This window comes from Rousettus aegyptiacus, unplaced genomic scaffold (genome assembly GCF_014176215.1).
Source record: "Rousettus aegyptiacus isolate mRouAeg1 unplaced genomic scaffold, mRouAeg1.p scaffold_m13_p_5, whole genome shotgun sequence".
In the NCBI taxonomy this organism is placed as follows: domain Eukaryota; kingdom Metazoa; phylum Chordata; class Mammalia; order Chiroptera; family Pteropodidae; genus Rousettus; species Rousettus aegyptiacus.
Genome location: NW_023416308.1, coordinates 102,302,865 through 102,323,611, shown reverse-complemented (window position 1 = coordinate 102,323,611; position 20,747 = coordinate 102,302,865). Strand labels below are relative to the sequence as shown.

The 20,747-nt window shown below is 34.6% G+C and overlaps 1 non-coding gene across 1 annotated transcript; it reads left to right on the top strand.

Annotated features, from left to right (window-relative positions):
* The first annotated feature begins 20,339 nt into the window (after positions 1 to 20,339).
* Positions 20,340 to 20,458, top strand: LOC118603478. Its single transcript, XR_004951217.1, has one exon. It is a non-coding gene; the product is annotated as a 5S ribosomal RNA (ribosomal RNA).
* Positions 20,459 to 20,747: the final 289 nt, after the last annotated feature.

Genomic DNA, 20,747 nt, shown 5'->3' with positions numbered 1-20,747 from the left:
TTGGGGTGAAGGGTTAAATAAGTAAAAATTAGTAAATGATAGATGATCGCAGGGATGGGAAGCATGGCATAGGGAATGCAGTTAGCATTAACGTAATGGCTAGGTAGAGAGAGAGCCTGAGGAGAGAAAGAGCAAGTGGGAGGATCTTTTTATAAACTATATAAATGTCTAACCAATGTACTGTATACTTAAAATGAATAAATTAAAAAATACATAATAGGTTATGTAATGTCATTAGAAAACATAATAAGTTTTCTGGAGTGATCATTCACAAGATACAGTGATGTTTTTCATGGTTTTCTCTTGTGCAGCAAGACTATAATACAGGGTAGGTGATTCCAGGGCAAATTTAACACACTCTAAATTTAAGCTATGCAAACTCCAAATTTTCAGTTCTATTGAAGTTTTCTTTAATATTTGAGGACTCAACAGGAAGCTAAATAAATTGTTCAGAGACGTAGTTCTACTGATGTTTTCAGGAAAAAAAAAATCAAGCCAAGGGAGTCCATTCAAAAATCACTTGAGCTTGCATTATACACAGTTCCTTTCTCTCCCTTATTGTGCTTTGCAAATTCTAGCTATCTTGGTCTCTCTAAATTCTTTATAATCATAGAGCTCTCCTTGTTTTTTCCTTTCAAGAAAATAATCCTGCATTGCTGTTTTCTAATGTTTGGAAATAGGTATTGCATATATCTGGTGTGGTATTACGAGTTTTTGTTTGTTATTGGTGAGATTACAGTTCCTGTAGCAGTTAATTCTTCATGGGCAGAATCATAAGTTAGTCTCTTTGTCTTCCTCTCTCTCTTTCTCCCTCCCTCCCTCTCTCTTTTTTGCTTAAATCAAAAGATGTACTAGCTAAGAACACTATTAATTAATGCTATATAGAAGATAAAGTCTAAATTACTTTACTTCTCTTATATAACCTTAATTATTAAGAAATTTTATTAAAAATATATATTTTTTGAAATCTTTTTGATCACATGTAAATTAAGTCCTAGATCATAAACATAACAGCAATAAATTTGTGATTCTCTAGGAGAATTTATGTTAAATAATTAGAGAAGAGTGCCATGATATATTTGCGATACATTTACTATATATTTGGACAGATGATAACTTCTATCATTAAAATTTTCCATCTGCATAAGTTATTTCTAGAAAAAAGTCAAAAAGATCAAAACCAAGCAAGTAGGTTTTTACTAATGGGTCATCCAAATGCTAGATGTTGTGCAGAAAAGACAGCTGTAGAAGTAGAAAAGGAGAGTCAACAAACAGAAGTCTGTTAGTATCCCAATAAAGAATTCAGCAACATCTACTCCCCTATGAAAAATATGTCTATAGAGTAAAAAATATACAAAAGGAGAGAGCATACGTTATCTTACATAAGTATGCCATTAACTAGACATACCAAAATCAATGCGGGTTCTTGGGAGACACTACACAGATAACCCATGGAAAGTCATATAAGTCAAAAAGGAAAAATTGAACAAATATTTTTTTAAAAAAGGGGAGGAGTAGTAAATATAACTGAGATTCTGAAACTATAAGGATATGTACTGTTTACATTTCCTCACCTAGCATTCTTCTTGACCATATTTCAAACGTATTTTGTCTATTTCATGCCACAAACTATTGCCATCACAGATAACAATAACCTCCAAGCTGCCCAATCCAATGGTCATTTTCCATCCTTATCTAGAAGATGTCCAAACAGCACTGGACACAGTCGATCACTATTTACTAACTGAAACTGGTTTTCTTTGCTTCCAGAAGAACACACATTTCTATTTCTACTCTTACCTCATTCAGCATCTATTTATAGTTCCTTCTCCTCCTCCTGACCTCTCGGTGTCGTAGAGCCCAGGGCTCAGATTTGGGTTTCTTCTGGTTTCTATCTACTCTCCACAAATGGTCATAACCAGTCTGTTGACTTTAAGTACAATGTCTGATTTGTTGAATCTCAAGACTTTATCTATATCCCATACTGCTTCCCTGAACTTTAGATTTTCTATTTCATTGTCTACTATATGTCTTTCTTTGGACATCAAATAAGCATCATAAAGGTAATGTGTTCAAACAAAATTCATAACTTCTCCAACCTTAAATTTGTTTTTTTGGTATTCCCTGTTGCAATAAATGTCATTAAAATCCCCAGCTTTTCACAAATTTTGTCATGAGTCTTGATCACTCTCTTTGTTTTACAATCCACGTGTATTCCATCAGTAAATGTCATTTTTGAGATACACCCCTGATGAAAATCTCTTTCATTGACAGTACCTGGTCCAACCACCATTTTCTCCATTCTGAACAATTGTGATAGTTTCCTAACTGGTCTCCTTGCTATGACTGCTTCCCTCAAAGATATGCTCTCCACACGAAGCTAACTTCGTTCACTTTAAAGTGAGTTTCATGTTATATCATATACAGACTAATATAAATTTTGATGCTGGACCCTTGATTATTCTATGACTCCATATTCTGAGATTCTATTTTAGCTACACTGATTTTCTCGCTGTTCTTCCAATATAATAAATACAATATGTTTACACATCAAGACCTCTGCATTTAAAGTTTTCTCTCCCTGTGATGTTTTTTCCCAAGATAGTCAGATTGACTCCATTAATTTCACATTTGTTCGAATGTTACTTCCTCAACAGACCTTTCCTAGACATATTATTAAAACATTTTATGTCCATCCATTGTGTTCATTCTAGCACTGATAATTACCTGAAACTATTATATTTATTTGTAAGTATGATATATTTTAATTGTTTCTACTGCATTCTAGGATATAAAGTCCACAATAGCAAGAAGTTTTTGCTTGTTTTGCCCATTTTTATATCTACACTGTCTAAAAATTGCCTAGAAAAATTCATTAAAAATGTATTGAAAAGTTAGCTGTAATAAAATATTGTCAAGAAAATAGATACATAATCAAATTGACTCAATACTACACAGAAATTTTTAATAAATGAGTAACTTTGAAATATATTGATTCCATAATTCAAGAATAGACAGACAGTAATATTTTTTTAATATTCTGGGCCTATGGTCTCTGTTATAATTAATCAATGCTGCCACTGTAGTGTGCAAACAGTCATAGACAGCATGTAAATAAATGAACATGGATGTATTCCAGTAAAACTTTATTTACAAAAATAGATTATGGGTCAGATTTATCTAGCAGGCTGTAGTTAGCTAATCACAGTTGCAGTAAGTAAATCTATCTATCATCTACCTATCTACCTATCTACCAATCATTTCTATGTCTCTATTTCTATCTACAGCCACCTCTATACACACACATATACATATATATGTGTGTGTGTGCATATATATATATATACTTATAAATAAAATCTAGAATATATACACAATATTGATAAGGTTTTTAAATCATTTTCTTAAAACCCTCAATGAACAGATAATGTCTATTTCGTACAATCTTTGCTAGAGCATATATGAAGACAAAATACATTCAATTTACTTAATGAGGGTGGTAGCACCTTGATACAAAACCCAGGCAAACACAACTGGATAAAGGAAAATTATAACGCAAACTTTTTTTTTTTAATATTGATACAAAAACCTTAAATAAATCATGAGCTAATTAAATTAGGCAATGTACAAAAACATTACCACCAACTGGGTTTTATTCCAAGGATGTAAATGTGAAATATTTTTTAAGAATATAAAAATGTTTAACCACCTTAATGGATTTTAAACAGACACACTATGATGATCTTCATAGATACTAGAAAACACTTGATAAAATGCAATACCCACTCCTGTTAAAAAAAGATGTTAGCAAAGTAGGAATAGGACTGAATTAATGAACAAAATGATTATAAAAACTAATAGCTTAAATATTTATCTAAGGGATCTATTGGATTATTCATGGAAGAGTAATCTCAAGCAATGGATCAATATATGAAGAGATAATAAACCTGGCTTATTATGGAAATGCAAAATAACAATCATGAAAACAATAATAGCTAACTCTGAACTGTTTGGTAGGCCTGCTATAAATACTTTATATTATAAGTCTATTAAGTACATTTAACTATATAGATGTAAACCATTAATTAGGGCAAAATTGAAAGGAATAATAAACCAAGAAAGTGAATAGGAAACCAATCCTCGGTAATCCCTGAGATACAGCCTTGTTACTTTTAAATGTTCTCTAATGCCTGGTGTTTAATAAGAAATGCAACAGTTTTAAATAGAGGATTTCTAAAACTATGTAAGATTTTATATATGTTTTGTGTTTGCTATATTTCTACTTTGTTTTGTTGATTTGGTATTTCTTGATTTTAATCCAAGGGGGGAAAAAGACGATAATAATCATGTTAGAACGAACTTAAAACAAACATAAATAATGTCTACCTCTTTAATAACAGGATATACAAACATCTGAGTGTGATGTTATTTGCGCTAAAAAGCACTGGCATTCATGTTTTGCCTTATGGATGGCTTCAAAACTGGTTAACACTTTCAGAAACATCTTCACTATGAATGAATGTTTTGAAATATATTAAAATTAAATATCAAATTTATTCAAAATAATTGTATCTTCTTCATGTACCAGCAAAGGCATAAAACATATCAATATCATATTACAAACATTCAATGTGGATAATGAACAAGATTGGGTTCCACGTCACTTTCAATAAGATAACAATAAAAATACTGTTTTGTATTTGCAGAAAACTGATCTACATAAATGAGAACATATCTGTGCTCTCAACGAATTTCAACATGTGGCTTCCAAATATTACTCAGTGATCTCCATCCAAGTTCAGTTCATTAAACAATCACAATTAAAAGCACCACCCTAAAACTGAGTTCCTGCCACCAAAGCCTCCTAATAAAACCATAACAGCAAGTTTCTGCAGTTTCTTATGAAAAAGAAATAAAATGTGTTTGAGAAAGAAGTACAAAAGACCATATATTCTATAATTTCTTTTATGGGACGATGTCTGAAAAAGGTAAATCTATGGAGACAAAAGATGGATTAACAATTGCCTAATCTGGGGCTGGTGGGAAAGAGGAGATGAGGATTAACTATAAATGGATATGAGCAACCTTACTAGGATGATTAAAATAGTCTAAAACTGGATTATGGTGATAATTATATAACTTAGTAAATTTACTAAAAGTCATTGAATTGCACACTTAAAATGGATGAATTTTACAATATGTAAATTATACCTCAATAAAGTATAATTTTCTTTAAAATTGTGTATAAATAGTGAAATTAACCAGCATTTTTCTAAATTAGGCTCTAGTTCTTCACACATCCAGATGTTGACACAAAGGGAAAAAAAAAAACCAGTTACTGCTATACAAAAACATTATTTCTGGCTGTTAAGTGATTAACACATCTTGACAATTAAGTTAAAATAGGTACTTATAGAAAATTAAATATGAAACACCAACTTTCTTGTTAAAAGCAAGAATGGGAGAAAGAGCTCCAAACTTACTGTTTAGAATGCTCTCCAAGATACATAGGGAGAGGTGTTCATTAATGATAATTTCATATATTTCTTTTTCCTTCACAAGTTGAAGGCATTGTGTTTTTCAACTTAAGAGAAGCAAGATGATGTGGAATGCCTACTTTTTCCCCCTAATAATACATATTAAGATTTCAATCCAATTCAGCTAAATATAATACAATAAAATAAAAATACTTAATTTGGTTAATGAGAGTTTCTCAACTTCAGCAGCATTTTGGGGTACTTTGATTCTAATTATTCTTCGTCAGAGAGGCTGTCCTATGGAGGATATGTTTAATAGCATCTCTAGCTTCTACACACTAAATAATTAGAAAGGCACATCTAGAAAGATAATTGTAATGAAAAAAATTTAAAAACTAGTGCATATATTGCTTGCAGGTATGTAAAATTCATAACTCTTTTAGTATGGTTATATGTGGAAGAAAAGGTAGGGAATGAGATACATAAGGAGTTAAAGGGAGATTTCAACTATATTAGTAAGGTCAAAATAAAAAATGATCTAAAAGAAAATCCAAGTGTTTATAAAGTAAGTGGTAGGAACATTTGTTTTGGTTAAATTATTCTTGATAAATTTCCATACATTTGATATTTTATGTCTATGTATGATGATTAATAAAGTAACACATAAGAATTAAAAAACTGGGCTTCATAGTATTAGGTTCTATGTCACTGGAATCTTGGAAGGTTTGGAGGGTATTTCTATTCTTCATTTTTGTTTATAGAATCAGGAAGAGAAGCAGTCACAAAATAAAACTGTATCCCTAGAGATTGCAAGGGTCCCATGTATGACAATGTTGCTATTTCACTCTTTATACCAAGATGGCTTCGTCTCTGAAATACTAGCAATAATTCACAATATAATTACCAAGGAGAAAAATTTACAAGTGTATGATGAAAATATATTTCATTTCAAAAATTGGGGACTAATTATTCTTACTGTTGACACAGAATTATATGACAGTCAAGGTGAAATTCATATAATTATATTCAATTTCTCAAAAAGTGTAAAGTGTAGAAAATTCTTAACATATTGTGATGACCGATTCTGGTTATTATATCATAGTTTGATGTTACAGAAATTTAAAAAACTAGATGTTAAATCATGTCCCTTCAAACAAAAATAACTCCATATGGTAAAATATTGATAAAAAGTAGTTCTGCTGGCAGTTATTCCTACGCTCAGAAATTAGCACAATAAAGAGTTTATATTATAATTGGGATAATAGAATTCCAGATTCTTCGCCTTTTAATTTTACAGCTTAGAGACCCCTTAGAGGTTGCATATCTCTGATTTCTCAGATGTGGAAAATAAAATTCAGGACGTTCAGGTAATTTCCTTCCCCAAAGTCATTCTGTAACTTAGCGTAGTTAAGTCTAGAACTCAAATCTTCATCCTTCTGTGTTCTTTCCACACTACCAAACTGAATATTATCTTTTTATTATAAAATATATTATCTTTTTATTTTATGAGAACAGTTTATAAAACAAGATAATGGCTTAATTGGTAACTATATGCCTAATATGCATTTAGAACTCATTAAGAATATTAATGTTGTTATTAGGAGAAAAGGCTTTTATTGCAGCGAATGCTTTCATTTTTTCCCTCATTTATTGCATAATCCTAGTTCTTAATGGGGTAAAAAATCAGGTTCAGTCAGCAACTTGTAACCAGTGCAAACTCCATGACACTATCAACATGACAGCCTCAAGGTCAAAAGACTAGATCATCTCTACATCAGTCAATTCTCTGCAATTCAAGGATGTCAATCATTGGGAAGGATCAGCTAACCTATCTTCCCACAAGCACACTGACTGACTTAATGTTCACAACAACTGTTGTCAACAAAGGACAACAGACAGTGATTGGATTTGTAGCCTTCCATCCTAAGGCATTCAAGACATACTAGAAAAAAAATACTGTTTAATCCTGAACTGATGGTATCTCCCTGTTTGCTTGTATCTGGTGTTTCATTTAGTTCAACAAATCTAACTGTTTTTTATCTGCTCCTTTGAAGCTCAGAATTCCGGAGCCTATACAAAGAGCTACCCAGATGAGGCCTGCTCAGGACAGGCAAGCTAGCACTGTTCTGACACGCTGACCAAAAAAAAAAAAAAAAAAAAAAAAACATAAAAAAGTACAGTACACAGCAATTTGACTAATCAACTTGCTGAAATTTCTCAAGAGAAGTGTGTATATTCCCATTGTTACTAAAATTGATCATGATTTGTTTTCATTTGTGTCTTGGCTTAATGGTGCAGGAAGAAAAGTATTGGATGAAGCAAGACTGCCTTGGGTTTATATCCTAAATCAAGATCATTTACCTCTCTGGGCATAAATTTGTCGTTAGAAGAAAGGATAACAATACCAATTATATTAATTGGGGTTATATTTAGTTGTTAGTGACAGAAATCCAAAAAGTAACAAAGGCTTAAGGAAGACTGAATTTTCTCCCATAAAACTCCGAGTGAGTGGACCAGGACTGATATGGACCTATGTGCAACCAAAAAGTAGAGATTCTATTGTCACAGTAAAAAGGAAGAATATATTAGGAAACAACCAGCATCTCTATCACACCCATTATATGAAATATTGATAGTTTTCCACAAACATCCCAGCTCCATGGCATTTAGGTGATACTATTTGACTATATTCTCTCCACTGGCATGTGAGTAGAAATGATGTGTGCCATTTATAGGCCTAGGTCTTTTAAGACTATGATATGAGTATTCTTCTTCTGTGTTCTCTCTGCAGCTTACACCTTTCCTTTGAACTAGCTAAACCTTGAATTTTAAGGCATCTACTTTTCTATGTAAATGAAGCAACAATAACTCAAGTAACAGAAAGAAATTGAAGGAATTAGGTCTCTACATGACCATGTAGAATAAAGACATTGCTGACATCGACCATTTACCCAGAGCTAGTATGTTAGAAAAAGATATAATTCTATATATGCATTTTTTTATATGTTATAGCAGTTAAGTCAGATTTTGAGTGTTATATTTACTTCACAGGGGTGTTTCCAGAGATTAAATGATATGATGTCAGTAAAATGCCTGCCAATAGTAATAAGCACATAAATAACTGAATAAATAAATAAGCATACATTCATATACATATATAACAATCATATATAAATGTATGTAACTGTGTATATTCACTATACTTTATGCATTATTATATATATACCTGTATATGTAAATATATATACTTATACATATATATTTATACATACATATATGTATGTCTATGTGTGCGTGCGTGTGTGTGTGCGTATGTATGTATGTGTGTGTGTGTATATATATATATATATATCTCCAACTATCTTTTTGAAATATCACCCAGGTCATCCAAAGTGAATTTTATATCAACCATTACAATGTAGAATATAAATAAATGGCATATCAAATATACTTTCCAAATTTCATGAAAACCCACACATTATTGTTGCCCTGATTAAAATAAGCCAAAGTCTTACTGTGTTTATGTTACAAAGATGGTATGTGGACCAGAACTACCTTTATCTTGCATTCATCGCATTGTACACTTGTAAGGCTTCACAGGATAAGGCCAGACAACAATGAAAGAGTATTATCGTCGTCATCATCCAGGATTTGACTTCTCTGTAAAATTTATGTGCTTCTTCCTTTGAATTGCAAAATTAATTCTCAACTATTTCCAGTCTGATATAAAAATGTATGCAACTCATATTCATCAAATGCCAAAGAGAAAAATGAAATAGGGAAAGAGAAAGGGTCTATCTCCTGATACAGTCAGTGTATGTAACTCAGAACATCTTCAGGTGTTACCGTCTGCTCCAATGCCTAAAGCTGTAATATTGGATATGCTGGCTCTTGGTTGAGCATCTAGCCCCAAACTCCAATTTGATTCTCCCCAACCCAGGAGAACTGTCACTGCTTCCTGTTTGTCCTGTCCTTGCTCAGTGCCAGAAATCAGTGTATGCTCTGAGGAGTGAAAGCAAAGTAACTCTCAGTTCAAAGCATTTTAATTCTTTCAGGCATCCTGGCTTCTCAAATCTCAACTTCCTTGTTTGCCTTATGATGGTCTCAAAAATTATTTCTGTACTTCATGTAGTATTTAGAAATATTTTAATAAAACTTATTGGGATGACCTTGGTTTATAAAATTATATAGGTTTCAGGTAAACAAATTAATATGTCCTACATATACTGCATTGTGTGTTTACCAAAGTCAAATCTCCTTCCATAACTATATATTTGATCCCCTTTCTCCATATCCACCTATACCGTCCTTTTCCCTCTGGTAACCACTAAACTATTTTGATGGATAAGTTAGTCCAATATAATATACTATGTCACAGCAAAAAGAAACAATTGTCATTTGGGGATGGTATCATACCCAGCTTCCAAGATGAACCTAAATGGTCCTCATCTCTCAGTATACTCAACCTTGGCCAGTCTTCTCTCTTACTATATTAGGTTTGGTCTGCTGGAACCATAGAATACAGCAAAAGCAACAGCATATCACTACTGAAACTATGTTATAAAAGATAGTGTCCATTTTGCCTCACCCTTGAATCTCTGCTCTAGAAGGAGTCAGTGCCATGCCATGTGGACACACAGCCCTGTGAAAAGGCCAAGTAGTGAGAAACCAAGTCCCTGTAGCAAGAGTGAGGAGAAAATGAGGTCTCCTAATCAACAGCCAGATGCGTGAGTCATCTTGGAAAGGATGCTCCAGCCCCAGTCCAACTTCTAGATGACTGAAGCCTGAGCTGTTAACTTGACTACAGCCTCATGAGAGATTCAAAGCAAAGTTGTTCTACATTCTTGACTCTCAAAAATTGCACAGGATAATAGATGTGTGAGTATGTTATTTGTCTTTAATTGTGATAAAGTACATATAACATAAAATGTACCATCTTAATCAACTGTAAGTATATAGGTCAGCAGTGATAAGTATATTCACTTTGTTGAGAACTCTTTCATGCAGATTATCTGTTTAGGATAGAAGTGAGATGGCTGATTCAACACATGGCCAATTTTATGGTGTCATTTAATCTTTATTCTTCTTAAAGAGGTCAACTTATTCTCTACAAATATAGTATCGACAAAGATAATCTATTTTTTCTCATAAAATGTGATATTAATTCTTTCAGGTTGAATATTCTTAGTTCTCTCACTCACTCACTTTCTTTTTTAAAAAATTAAAATTTTGTAGCAAATTTTAAGTCTTGGCAACTAAATGACAAAAACTAACTGATTTTTCCTTCACTTTTATGGGCTTAAACAAACAACTTGATAGTAAAAGATTCTGTGAGGGGAGTGAGAAAGAGTGAAAGAAGAAAGCTTCATCTTGAAGTTGAAATGTCTTTACAAACTTAAAAAACCCTAGCCAAGGTTTTAAATTTTGGTTTGCGTCTTCACATGTCTTGTAACAATTCTCTAGTGGGGAAATAGTATTTTCTTATTTTTCAATTATTGTCCGCAGATCTTTAAGTCCTTTCTGACTAAAGGTATCCATTCTTAACTTCTCAAAAAGACAACTGCCTACATAACGCACAATAATCTGGTATGTATTAATCATAATTGCTTATTCCACCCAGACGATCAGTGGAAGACCTCCCTGGGGCTACTTTGCAAAGTCATCAATGTGGTTAAATTAAGCGGGGAAAAAAAAGATACACAGAACTTTGATGAACTGCAGTGCTTACAGAACCAATCCTAAAAACGCGATTAAACAGAAAATCACTTTATTGATCTGATTTGAAGGTCAATCAATCTACTCCTATTTTGTGATTTTAGCCTTAGCTTTATGTTAAATCATCACTGCTCTTTCTTTTCTAGCTATCTCCTACCTAGTTCTATAGTCTCTACCATAACATGAACACTTAAAAATAATTACTGAATTTTTGTCATATTTCCATATTATGTATATTATTTTAAACATTTTAATACTAATTTAGCTCATTCACAGTTTAAAAACTTATCAAATGTGTTTTTATCTATACTAATAAAGGGTAAATTATACTTTTTTAGTCCATGACATTGGAAGGTGTATGATTTATAAAGTTGCGGCAGCATTCCAGTTGCGACACAAAGCAAGCAGATGTATCTGCAACGAGATTCACATGAAGGAAACAGTAAAACTTTTAAATACGGAAAGCAATACAAAATCTTTCTTAAATAAATAAAATTATCTAAATTATATTTAGATATTCTCCTTCAGATGCCTTTAAAGTATCTATACTGGACAAAATGTCTAAGTGGCAGACTTAGAGCCAGGACACATGTCTATTAGAAATTGAGTGAGATAATACCTAAAATTATACACTAAGGAACTGAAAAGTGTTAAAAAATGTGAATTTCTCTCTCTTTTGAAACTTTATGTATTAATAAGCACCAATGTAATAACAAGGTCTATATAGTATTCTATAATTTTCAAAAATACATATCTCATATTTATGTTTCTTGTTTGATCATTCCCAGTGAGGTAGGAAAATTTTACACACACACAGACACACACACAAGCAACTATCTCTCACTTGAATCACTATAACAGCCTGCCAAATATGCCAGTTCATGAGATGAAGCAAGAGATGTAAAATTTAGACATTCAGTATAAAACTTAGAGAATAAAAGAGCTACCAATTTCACACACACACACACACACACACACACACACACACACAAAACGACGAGACATGTGTCTACCCACTCTTGTACATACTGAGGACGATTATAATTTATCAAGAGAAAAGGAAAGGAAAAAGGTACCCAAGCAAGAAAATGAAACCACAGTATACTAGACTGTATTACGTAATCCTCACATCCATATTGCAATTGCCTTTTGATCAAACCAACTCTAATGATTACCTGCATTCTCACCAAGGTCTAGAATCCAACCTACCGAGAGAGTCTAAGACCAACGCTTGTACTCCTGGAAGCTCCTGACTATGTAGATGGGATTTAACTGAGCCTCGCCTCCTGACCACACAATACCTCTTATCTCCCTGCATGCACAGCATTCCTGCCACTTTCCTGGAGCTTCCAAGTAGGGCCCCATGCATTTGCAACCTTGAAATGCAGGGGAGTTCACATCCATGGATGAACTTTCTAACCAATGGGAGATAGTATCCGATGAATACTCAGGGGAGAATTTTTTTTCACCTTTCTAATAGACTCTTCCTCCTCACCCTGCCTTCAATACACAGCAGAGCTGCTAAGCAATTCCTAAGGCTGCTCAGAGGGATGATCCCAAGGATGAAGCTAAGTCATATCTAGCAGTGGCCAGAGAGATACCACATATTTGCACTAATTCTCTGTTCTTTCCTGCTTTACTCCCCTTGTCCCACACTTCTACTCTCTGTAATTATACTACTTTTAAAATAATAGTATATTAACGCTCTTCCACAAGCTTTGTTTTTCTAGACCTCAGATAAAAACACAAAACCAAATGCTGTTTATAGATGTGAGGTACAAATTCACACCATGAAGTGAAGCAGCAAACAGCTGAGATACTGACAAAATCTAGTATCAAACTGTCAACATGTCTATTGATCTGATTGAAATTAGAAGCTGTTCCTATAAAAATACTTTCACAGCGAAAGGTTCATGGGACTCCCAGAAAGGATAATAGTCTCACCAGATATGAGCTCAAATAAAATAAATACAAATGACACAAATAAATGAACTTTCATGAGTGAGAACAATGCATTTAGGAAAAGAATTTTTAAAAATAGAGTACCTTGAATGAATCTATTTAAACATCTGTTTAAAACAATTAATGACAAAAACATAAAAAATAAATAAAATAATGACATAAATAATAAAGAGTAGAAAACTGAATAACCAAATATTATCTACAACAGGTACATTTTCACAGAGGAATCAAATAAAATTTCTATAAATATATAATAAAAGCTCAATGTACAGGTTAAAGAGTAGATTGCATAAAGCTAAAGAAAGGATAATTAAACTGAATTTGATGCCTAAGGAAATAACTCAGAATGGAGCACAGAAAATAAAAACATGAATACCTTTACAAAAATGGGTGTTTTTGACAGGCAACAGAATTTAAAGTTTCCATACATGTCTAGCGGGAATTTTAGAAGGAGACAGAAATTAGGGGACGTACAATGTTTAATGTGCCGACAGCTGAACAATTTCCAATAACAGAATCACTGCAACTGCAAAGTCGTCTGGCCTACCTTTCCATTCTAGGGCTCGAAACCAATGTCATTTAAAAAATAAAACTTGTTTTAAAAGTTTTAGGACAGTTTGTTTTGGGCACTCATATTTGAAACTGCTAGATGTGTATTTCTCTGTTTATGGTGGGTTTTAGTTGTTGTTGTCGTTATTGGTCGTGAAGCATGACTTTAGTTAGTAGCCAGATATTCCTGACACTCCAGATTTTTGTTTTCAACTGCCCAGGAAAGAACAATCCTTCATAGACTTGAAATCACACAGACTTTGGGTGCCATGTAGGACCTACAAAAGCATATTTTATAAAGGTGTGTTGTGTCTTACAGAGTGAATTGGTTCCCACAGACACCTTTACCTATATAGCGTGCTGCAAAAAACAGCAGAATCAAGGATTTATTCATAGTTCCACTGAAATTATAATAAAATAAAAGTAAAGTGTTAAAATATTTTGATGTAGACATTTTTAAAGCATTTTATTATGTATTTCACCCAGGTGTGATATTCTCTTCTTCCTATTTATCCTACTTGGGATTTTTCTGACACTTTTGGCTCTGAGGATTGGTTTGGCAACTTTGGGACATTTGGGAACATTACTTATGTTTTTTTTTTTTTCTGCCCCTTCTCTCTCTACTCTCATTCTAGTATTCCAATTACATGCATGCTAGATAAAATAATATCATTGCACATACGATTGTTCATTTCTTTTCCCAAAATTTCTGCTCTCTATTCTACGGATTGGGTAATTTCTATTCGTTTATTTTTAACTCAGTACTTAACTGTTCTTTTCTTACAGTTTCCATTTCTTTGCTAGAATTTCCTACCTATTTACTTATTTGGTACATGTGTTCCTGCAAATCCTTTAATGTATTTATAATACCTGTTTAAAAGTTCATGTCTGATAATTATAACAGCTGGGTCATCTCAGGGACTATTTATACTAAACACTTTTTAGGCCTCCTGAAGATGCTTCCTGTGTCTTGTTAGCCCAGGAGTTGGTCAGTGACCCTCAGGGAACCCATCATGCTCTGGGCCCTGCTTTCCTGCATAGCTTCTTCCCATAAATGTCCCTGCCTTCAAAGTTCTAACTGCTTCACAGCCCAGAATCCCTCGATTCTTCAAGATCTCCTTGCTCTTCTGGGATTTCACCTACTACATGGTACTCTGCAACCTGTCCTCAAGCATCAAGTCAGAGCACAGGTAGGAACCATCTCCCAAATATCACCATCTTACATACCTGTTATCCACTGTCTGAACAGGGTGGTCTCGTATACTTTATGTACTTTATAGTTGCTTATGGCAGGAGGATAAGTTTGGAACCAGTCAGCCAACTATGGCCAGAGGTAAAGTTTCTACAGCATCATGTTTAAGAACAGAAGCACAAACAAAAAACTAGAAACAAACTAAAATGCACTGTTCAATTAAAAAAAAAAAAAGGTGTTCACAAAACCACCATTCTGTACGTGTATATATGTACATGTATAGTTATGCAAAATGTAAAGAGAAAACTGCAAAGATAAACTTAAAACTGCTATCTGTGGTTATTTCAAAGAGTATGGCTGGAAATGGCAGTGCGTATATACTTTGTATTTCATTCTACACGCATTTGTGGCATTTGGTTCATTCCCAACATTAAAAATGCAATAATACCTTTTAAAATAAAATAATTAAAAGGACTTTGTATAGGTAAGTTGGGAATCACTGTCTGTACCTTTTATTTTTCTTTTGTGAACTCATCTAATGTAAGTGCGAGTTGAGAGCATCTGTAGTAAGAAGAGTGGAAACTGGACAGATTCACAAAAATATGATTATTTCCCTGGCACTGCCCTTGCTACCTTTTAGCCTTGACTCCCAATCTGTGCAGCAGCCTCTCTCACCCTTTTGGTGTTTTTAAATGCTGCATATCTGAAAGGCTCCTGCCCTGCTATTTACCGGAAACTGACATGAAGAATCCACCTTCTCCTGCAAATTTGACAAGCCAATTTCGAGGGAGGAATTGAGTAGTAAACACTTGACACAATTTATTTCTTTTCAAATTGTAATACTCGGAGAGTCTCCCCCAGGCCCAGGTTGGAATATTTGAAAACTACTTTTATGTCTTTCAAAATCTTGACAGGCAAGTGGATTCAGGACATGCCAGCAATATGTGAAGCTGTATCAGCCCCTCCGTCTCTGGGAATGACAGAGACTATCTTATAGCAGTAGTTCTCAAAGACTGATTCATGCAAAATCAGCTAGTTCAAACAAGAATTCTTTTTCTGAGAGTTCAAACATTCATGGCAACTGGAAATGACTCAGGTGAATCAATCACATCTCCACCTTCCACCTTCCACCTCATCGCTGCTGTATAAAATCAGTCGCATTCCTAATAAAGAGTTCCCCTAATTAAATTATTGGCAATATGATAGTCATTGGTAAATGATTTTATCAAAAATCCATTCTATATATTCCAATTTCACTTAACTTCATAAATGCATTATGAACTTGATAATCTATTATAAAATTCACTATCAGAATTTGTGGAATCTGGAGAGAGACTGCCTTAAGTTTAGTTCTGGCTCTGTCAATTATCAGTTGTGCAACTTTAGTTAAGTTATTTAATTTTTCTGTGTATGTTCCTCATCAGTAAAATGGGAATCATAATACCTATATCGTAGGATTTTTTGAGAACTACGTAATTTGTGTTTTAAAGTGCATAGACCATAATAAATACTTAATATGTGTTTATTACAATCGCCAACATCTTTATGGTCATCATCAATGCCATCTCCCAAATGTTTAAATTATTTTACTCTCTTGTAAACCAGTAATGGTTTCCTTGAGTTTATTTATTATTTATTTGTCTGTAAGGACTTTGCCCTCTCTACACTGCGCTAACCCAAGAGTAACTGCTTAATTCTGTCACATGAATAATGGCTGCGATGTCAAAAGAATAAGCCCCAAACTCAAAGCAAGCTTTTGGGGTGCTTTATTTGCACTCCCCCGCCCTCACTTTTGTGGATTCGTCACACAGCAATTTATAATGCGTTAGATGTTACAACAGGTGCTCCTTAAGAGATTACTCAATGAATGATGATTTTATGAGAAAATTTATATATCATTCCTGTTTGATAGTTATAAGGCTCTAGGAGTCATTGAACAGATTAAGCACCTAATGGGTCTGTCTCCCTCTGTGTTCCTTGGTTTTTGCTTACCTCTCACTCTCTTATATATGTAAATTTTCCTCCAAGAACTAAGTCACCAAACAGGGACTTAAAGTTTTCCACCCTGTTCTTTAGAAAGCAATCTTCACACGGAGGGGGAGCTCTAATCTCTAATGCCAAGAAAGAACTGAAATTATGATGCCATCATCCAGCCCTCTATATCATACTACCGATACTGCCAAAAAGGTGGGACTAACCAGTCCCACATAAACTTTTTCCTCTCCTACCTTTGTAACTACTTTTCTACTCAATGTTCATTTAAGATGACTATTAATTCAGAATGAAGAGCACGTGAGACATGCGATAATGCGATTTTGCCTGGCCCACACAATCCCCTTTCCAGGAGAATACACAAGGACTTGAATTAAGAGAGGGCGCTGCCATGGGGAAGCCTGAGGAAAATGTTTACAGGCTAAGGGAAGACCATGGTTGAAGTGTCAGAGGACTATACCAAGTACCTAGTGGAGCTGAAGAGGGAAGAAGGCGGGAAAGAATGGCCTGACGTGAGATCGGAAAAGCAGACAGAGTTCAGATTACATAGACGTTGGACGTTCTGTCAGACATTTGGATTTGACTCTGGATGACAACGGAGTCTCTGAAGGAGCCCAATAGGGAAAGACGCTATTTTTTCGTGCTTTCAGATCTTTCTGGCTGCTACGTGCAGAATAGACGAGAGTGACAAGCGAAGGGTCAGAAGGCTGTGGAGGGCATCCACTCTTCTGTTCCTTTGTGTTATGGTTATTAACACCCTTCAGACTTCCTGTTCTATATTAAAATAGCCTTGAGGTCAGGGACAATTTCGGATTGATTTTTTTCCCATTGCAATGCTTACCATATCTCTTATTTCTCAAAACATTTCTTAAACAACGACAGTTATGAAAATAATTGGATTTCCATGGTTTTTAATGTATGTTAACAAAGTAATTTTAAGTACTGTTCTATCTTTAATTGTAACAATTTTTCCACTGTTTTGAATAAAAGGTCTTCCAAGATACGGCATAATCAAAAGACTTGGCAAAGCAGCAAGACCATCACCAATGCATTATAGTAGTATAAAGAAGAATATTTATTAAATAGCTACTTGAACACATAGTTGTGTAGAAAAAATTCTCTTTCATTATCCATGTTGGCAATCTTTCATCGGCATTATATTTACATCAGACTAACAGAATTTTGTAATGCTTCCAAAGAACGAAATTTGCATACTGACATGCATATGCTTTCTAAAATCTGCATAGTATTTAAGTCATTACATAATCTTGCTCAATAGAGATGAGAGACAAGACACACAAGCAACCTCTCCACTTTTTTTCCTCTGATCAGAAAGTTATTTCATTCCTTTTTAAAAGGGAAGAGAACTAGCCCCATCTATCATTTCTGAATTGATATGCATAACTTCACCTGATCTTATCTTCTGATTGTAAATCTCCATGCAATAGAATGGGACATAACATAAGCCTAATGATTGTAAATAGTATTAAGTAACTAGAAGCTACAGACCTCACAGTGTCAGGGAAAGGATGACACAATGAATACGAGATAAGGGCTAAAGAGCTCCCCGGGGAAAATGCTACAACTTGGATTGTTAAAATTATGTGACTGCTTTTCTTCCGTTTGATTAAGTCTTAATGACACACATATAATCATGTTCCTCTAAAATCTAAAAATAAAAGAGCTGAGAAATTAACAAAGTGCATTTTATAATGAACAATTCAGTGAGTCTCAGATCCTAGAAATCATTTATTCTTTATTTTATCTTTCACGGCACTAAAAAAGCGTCCACTGGTTATCTAGTTTTGATCATTTTTTCCCTCTTGGATGCAAAGTTCAGCAAAAAGAAAAAAGGCCTGAAAATTAACAAAGGCCTTATAAGGAAATTCTGAGCAGGGATGTTTTTCAAGTGTTTTTAAAAAGGCTGAATTCAAATAAGTTTATTTAGTGACGATTATATCTCTTTCCTCTATATGTTTAATCTCACTGTGACCCAATTACGTAAAAAATAGGAAAATGAATGGACTTGATACCCCTGTCCACTGTATTTTTAAAATTAAATCCTAGTTGCCATAAGACAGCGATTCTCATTTAAATATCCTTGGTGCATATTAACTCTCCTCCATAAATACAATGTTTGGGAATCACACTAACTGTTCCAGTTAGTACTGCTGCATATCATATCATCCCTAAATAATGACATTTTAAAAACAGTAAGCTCATGGATTCTGTGTGTAACATATAGAGAACATAGCAAGAACAACTTATATCTGTCCCATACCAGAAGCCTCAGCTGGAAATGTGCAAAAGCTGAGGCAACTTGAGCGCAAGTGGCTGAAATTATCTAAAGGTCAACACTGCTATTGGCTGGGACCGCAGCTGAAGTTGACCAGAACAATTCACACAGCCTCTTGATGAGTCTGGCATTTCCTCAGAGCATGGTACCCTCAAGAAAGTCCTTCTGTAATGGCTTAGGGCTCCAAAGGTAGGTTTCCCAACTAACCAATTAGCAATTGTGTCACTTTTCACAACCAGATCTTAAAAGTCATGTTACCTTACTTCTGCCACACTCAGCTGGTTACAAACTCATTACAAGCCACCTCAGAATTAAGGAGAGAGTAATTAGGGACCACAACTGGATGACAGAGTGGTAAGGTCCCAAAGAGCACAAGGGATGGAAGATGTATGGCCAGATTTGGGAAACATAATCTATTTCATCTATTTTTACATTCCTTATGTTAACTAGGAGGTACTTAAATCAAGGCGTTGCACAAGCAACAGTAGTAACCAGAGCAGTCAACTTACACTTATTATGTTAAGATGGGTGTTTTCCTACTTCCTTTATGGCTGAGTACTCAGACTGGGAACTGATCATACTTTGTACCCATATATTCTAAAGGGATTTCAGAGACCACATGGAGAATACTTGCTAAGTGGTAAACACAAACTAGTTTTACCACCTTGGGCTTGTAACGTGCCTCCAAAATATAAAATCAGAAAATAGTGCTCAAAGCAAAATCGTAGTTTAAATTAGTTTTGTCAACCCATTGAACTGAATGGACTTCCGGAGTTTCTAAGCTCATTATGGGAGAAAGAATTCAGGGAGAAGATATATATGTCTTTGAAATATGAAATGAGGACTCCACACATTATGTTTCTCAGGTGAGTGGGTGGAGGAGAACGTACTAGTTACACCTCTATCCTACTGACGACCACTTAGTCTAAGTCTCCCACTCTCTTACCTCCTCCCTTTAACAGTTCCCTTACTGGTCTCCTCCCATCTCCATTGGCTTCACTCCAATCCCTCCATCACTGAATACAAAGTAGCTTTAACAAAACTAATCAGATCGTTTTCCTGTTTAAAATCCCTCAATGGTATCCCAGTTCTAAGAACACCTCTCTCAGGGCCTCGCCTCCCCTTCACACTTTCACCTCCTTCTAAGTGACTTACTGTCTACAGCCATGCCACCCTGAACAAGCCCGATCCCATCTGATCTCGGAAGCAAAGCAGGGTCAGGCCTGGTTAGTACTTGGATGGGAGACCACTAAGGAAAACCAGGTGCTGTAGGCTAAGAAAATAAGGGATTGTAAACTGACAACATCCTTGCAATCTGTGAGGTGAACCAAGGGCTGCCTCACCTAAAAAAAAAAAAAATTACTTACCAATCTCCAGCACCATCTCTAGTGCCTGTGGTAATGGTATCTCAGCTGCCAGCTGTGGGGGCTAGAGGCTGAACTCCCGTCACTCCCTGAACGCTATGTTTTTTTCCCCAGGCTTCACAACTCTGGATGTTACTTACCCTTCCACCTGGTATCCCCTGACTTTGTCGCCTGGGTAGAACGGCTGGCACACTCCAGCG